We start from the raw sequence: 5,749 nt of genomic DNA, 5'->3' as shown, positions 1-5,749 counted from the left end.
CATGGAAGAAAGTACAATTATAATGATTTTTATTTGCAATTATTACAAAAAAGGTGTGCTATAATCAATGTTATAATAATAATAATAGTGTTAATGATAGCAGATATAGAAATTTTCTAAATCCATACAAAGAAAAAATTTTAGAAAGCATTAAAATTGTATTAATTATAACAATTACTGAAGAGCAATCAAGTGTTTCAAACTATCACAGAATCTTAGAGTTGGAAGCTATCTTTAACATCTTCTTGATCAATTCATAACTGAATACACATTCAATATACAGTATTCTGGTGAAGATTTTGATCATCAGCTCATTTCACACAGGGGCAAATGGAAGGAGAATGATAGCTGCAAAGCTATGTATCAGTTCTGACCAATAGTCATGCTGCTGCATTCATATTCAACAGCAGCTAGAATGAAAAAAAAAAAAAGGTGCATTAATTTTCTGCAGTCAGAATTTACCAATGATATTCTATAAGTTTCCCTAAATCAATAGAAATTTAATTACCCTTCTGTATACATTATTAAAATTCTGTTATGCTGATGTAACAATCTTTGGTCCATTATCCCCTCTAAATTATTGGGGGTTTTTCTTTGTGTTTTTTCCCAATTTATTTATTTATTTATTTTTGAATTTTACAATTTTTCCCCTAATCTCACTTTGCTCCCCCCAGCCTTACCAGAAGGCAGTCTGTAGGTCTATACATTGTTTCAGTGCTATACATTGATCTAAATTGAATGTGGTGAGAGAGAAATCATATCCTCAAGGGAAAAAAAATATGAGAGAAGAAAATTACATAATAAGAAAACTTTTCTTTTTAAATTAAAGTCAATAGTCCTTGGTCTTTGTTCAAATGCCACAATTAATTCTCTGGATACAGATGGTATTCTCCATTGTAGATATCACAAAATTGTCCCTGATTGTTGCACTGATGGAAAGAGCAAGTCCATTAAAACTGATCATCAACCCCATGTTGCTGTTACAGTGTACAATGCTCTTCTGGTTCTATTCATCTCTCAGCATCAATTCATGCAAATACCTTCAGATTTTTCTGAAATCCCATCCCTCCTGGCTTCAAACAAAACAATAGTGTTCCACAATGAACATAAACTACAATTTGTTTAACAATTCCCCAATTGATGAGCATTCACACAATTTCCAAATCTTTACCACCACAAACAGAGTTTCTATGAATATTTTTGTACAAGTTATTTTTATCCTTTTACATAATCACTTTGCAACTTAAAACTAGTAGTGGTATTGCTGGATCAAAGTGAATGTGCACTTTTATTACCCTTTGGTCATAATTCCAAATTGCTCTCTAGAAAGTATGAGTTCACAGCTCCATCAACAATGTATCAGTGTCCGAAATTTCCTACATCACTTCCAACATTTACCATTTTCCTTCCTGGTCATATTGGCCAGTCAGAGAAGCTTTAATTTGCATTTCTCTAATTAGTAATGATTTAGAGCCACTTTTCATATGACTATGAATCACCTTTATTTCCTCATCTGTATATTGCCTCTGCAAATCCTTTGACCATTTGTCCACTGGGGAATGGCTTGTTTTTTTTTTTTATTTCTTATAAATTTGACTCAGATCCCTACATATTTTAGAAATGAGTCCATTGTCAGAAATGCTAGTTGTAAAAATTGTTTACCAAATTACTACATTTATTTGCATACTGGTTACAGTGGTTTTGTCTATGCAAGAGCTTTTTAATTTAATGTAATCAAAATAATCTAGTTTCTTTTTAATGATGATCTCCACCTCCTCCTTGGTCATAAAGTCCTCCCCTTTGCATAGATCTGACAGTTAAACTATTCCTCAATCTTTTAGTTTGCTTATGTTTCCTTTTATATCTAAATCCTATATCCATTTTGATCTTATCTTTGTATAAGATGTGAGGTATTGGTCTACTCCAAGTTTCTGCCACACTAACTTCCAATTTTCCCAACAGTTTATATTGAAAAGAGAGTTTTTATCCCAAAAGTTAGACTCTTTGGGTTTATCAAAAAGCAGATTACTATAACAATTTCCTGCTATTGCACCTAGTCTATTCCACTGATCCACCAATTTATTTCTTAGTCAATATCAGACAGTTTTGATGACTGATACTTTATAATATAATTTTAGATCTGGTAGGGCTAAGCTCCCTTCTTTTGCGCTTTTTTTATTATATCCCTAGAAATTCTTGAAATTTTATTTCTCCATATGAGTTTACTTACAATTTTTGTAACTCATTAAAATAATTTCTTTGGAATATTGATTGGAATTGTCATTTTTTTTATATTAGTCGACTTATTCATGATTAGTTGACATTTGCCCAGTTATTTAAATCTGATTTTATTTGTGTGAGAAGTGTTTTGTAATGGTTTTCAAAAAGTTTTTGAGTCTACCTTGGCAGGTAGACTCCCAGGTATTTTATGTTATCTGAGGTGCTTTGAATAAGATTTCACTTTCTAGCTCTTTCTGTTGTAGCTTGCTATTAATATATATAGAAATGCTGAGGATTTATAAGGGTTTTTTACATCCTGTGAATTTGCTAAAGTTTCTAATTGTTTCTAGTAGTTTTTTAGACTTTTTTAGGATTCTCTATGTATACCATAATATCATCTGCAAAGAGTGAGAGTTTTATTTTTTTCCTTCCCAATTCTGAATACTTCAATTTCTTTTTCTTCTCTTATTGCTGAAGCAAATATTTATAACACAATATTGAATAGTAGTGATGGTAGCAGGCATCATTGTTACAACCCTGATCTTGTTGGGAATGTCTCTAGCTTATCCCCAATGCATATAGTATTTGTTAGTGGTTTCAGTTAGATACTGCTAATCATTCTAAGGAACAATCCACTTATTCCTATGTTCTCTAGTGTTTTTAGTAGGAATGGGTGTTGTATCTGGTCAAAGGCTTTTTCAGCATCTATTGAGATAATCATTTGATTCCTGATAGATTTGTTATTCATATAGTTAATTATACTTACAGTTTTCCTAATATTAAACCAACTCTGCATTCCTAGGATAAATCCTGCTTGGTCATAGTGTATTGTCCTATTGATAACTTTGATACAATTTTATTTAAGATTTTTCATCTATATTCATTAGAGATATAGATCTGTAATTTTCTTTCTTTTTTGATGGTTTAGCATTCACTTTATTGCGCTTACATAGTTTTAATAAAACAAGCAACACATACTACATCCTACCAACATTCATGGCAATGCAGTAATGATATAAAATTCTCCAAGGGGAATCAAGGTAACTGGAAATCATATGAAATACTGGTTCACTTAGTAATAAGTGCTACATTAAAAACAAATAGCATTATACATTATCTTTCCAATGACTTCAATATGAGAAACCAACAGTAGAAACAGATCTTCTGGTAATCCTGTGAGTTCTTTGAGGTCTGGGAGATGTATCAGCAGGTCACAGGCATAGCTTAACCCTCAGCAAAAAATATGCCTGGAAGAAAAATCATTCTTCAATTCAGGGGAAATGAAACCAAACCTGGACATGACTTGCTGAAATCAAAAAACCACCTGGTAGAGATGACAGCATAAATACTGAGCAGAATCAATAGTCCTTGTGGTAGATAAGAAATGGATTTTGGATTGGGCTGATATACACAGCTCATCATCTTATTAAATTGTTTTGAATTAAAAAAGTGAAATTCTTCATTATATTTTCTCAGAAATTACTTCAAAGATTACAGAGTCCTACACAGTTTAAAGACACAAAGTGGATGCTGAGCGACTAGATGTCACCCCAGGAGTGGAATTTAGAAAGTTAGTCCTTGGAGTAGAATAACACCGTGGCTCTGGCAGCAGATACAAAGGAATGATGCTTGGAGAGGAGGTAGGGGACAACTCTGCAGTTGGCCGGTGGACAGAAGAGAGTCCCATTCTGAGATGGACTCTTAGACTCCATGGTTTTATCTTCCACTGCTCATGCCTCTGTCTTCCTAAATGGTAATTTCAATAACACGAAGTCCTGTCTCAATTGGGTCTGTCAGAAGAAGGCCCTGTGGAGCATAAATCTTCTCATTCTGTTCCTGAATATACTTGGTGATTTTCTTCAGAACCTTCTCACAATGTGTTTCCATGCACAAAAAGATAGTATATGCTGTCAAACAAGCTAGAGGGCCTTCAAGGTAAGATTGGCCCCCAAGCTTTTCTGCTTCTGCATAAAGATTATTTAGAGTACGAACTGTTTCTTCAAACTGCTGCCGATCAATCCGGTTCTCCAACTCGGCGGGGAACTTGGTCTGGAACTGGCACCGGGTGCCGCAGCTGTAGTCCCGCTGGATGAAGACCTTGCCGGACACGGGCGCCTGCTGCGTCCTCATGGCGGGCCGGCCGGGCCGGGCCGGGCCGGGCCGGGCCGCGCTGCGCTGCGGGGACACGACGCCACGGTTCCCCTCAGGCTCCCGGCTCCGGGGACAGCCCCATGCTGCCCGCCCCTCCGCCCCCGCCCCGCGCCGGCGCCCCGACCACCCCGGGCCGGCCCGGCCCACCCTCGCCGCCCCTCTCCCGGCCCAGGGCGACACCGACAGATCTGTAGTTTTCTTTCTCCATTTTGACTCTTCCTGGTATTGGTATCAGCACCATATTGGTGTCATAGAAAGAGTTGGGCAGAGTTCCATTCTTTCCTATTTTCCAAAGAGATAATATAGAATTGGAACCAATTGTTCCTTAAATGTTTGATAGAATTCACTTTTGAATCTGTCTTGCCTTTGAGTCTTTTCTTAGGAAGTTCTATGATGGCTTGTTGAATTTCTTTTTCTGAGATAAGGTTATTTAGGTATTGAATTTCCTCTTCATTTAACCTGGACAACTTATATTTTTGTAAATATTCATCCTGTTCTCTTAGATTATTAAATTTCTTAGAATACAGTTGGGCAAAATAATTCCTCATTGTTACTTTAATTTCCTCTTTATTGGTGGTGAGTTCACATTCTTCATTTATGATATTGGTCATTTGGTTTTCTACCTTCTTTTTTTAATTAAATTAACCAGAGGTTTATCAATTTTACTGTTTTTTCATAAAAGTAATTCTTGGTTTTATTTATTTTCAATAATTTTCTTGCTTTTGATTTTATTAATTTCTCCTTTAATTTTTAGAATTTCTAGATTGGAGGTTTTTAATTTGTTCTTTATCTTTTTAGTCGCATGTTTAGTTCATTCATTTCCTCTTTCTCCAATTTATTCATGTAAGGGCTTAAAGTTATAATACATCCCCTAACAAGTGCTTTGGCTATATTCCATAAGTTTTGTTATGTTGTCTCATTATTGCCATTATCTAGCATGAAATCATTAATTTTTCCATAATTTGTTGTTTGATCCACTCATTCTTTAAAATGAGGTTATTTAGTTTCCAATTAATTTTAGGTCTCTCTCTGGCCCATTATTGCATGTGATATTTATTGCATTATGATGTGAGAAGGATGTATTCACTTGTTCTGCCTTTCTGCAATTGATTATTAAGTTGTTATGCCCTAGTACATGGTCAATTTTTGTGTAAGTGCTATGTACTGTAGAAAAAACTTTCTCCAAAGGTCTATCATGTCTAGGTTTCCTAACATTCTATCTACCTCACTGACTTCCTTCTTATTTATTTTAGGGCTAGATTTATCTAAATCTGAGAGCAGGAGGTTTAGGTCTCCCACCAGTAGAGTGTTTCTGTCTATGTCTTCCTGTAATTCATTCAATTTCTCCTCTAAAAAACTGGCATGTTCTAACACCTGG

The 5,749-nt window shown here is 35.2% G+C and overlaps 1 pseudogene; it reads right to left on the bottom strand.

The window, feature by feature from the left end:
* Positions 1 to 3,721: 3,721 nt before the first annotated feature.
* On the bottom strand, positions 3,722 to 4,350 carry LOC141500540 (golgin subfamily A member 7 pseudogene; annotated as a pseudogene).
* Between the last annotated feature and the right edge of the window lie 1,399 nt (positions 4,351 to 5,749).

This window comes from Macrotis lagotis, chromosome X, assembly GCF_037893015.1.
Source record: "Macrotis lagotis isolate mMagLag1 chromosome X, bilby.v1.9.chrom.fasta, whole genome shotgun sequence".
NCBI lineage: Eukaryota > Metazoa > Chordata > Mammalia > Peramelemorphia > Peramelidae > Macrotis > Macrotis lagotis.
Note: the sequence above shows the minus strand (reverse complement) of the source record. Positions and strands in the feature narration are given on the sequence as shown.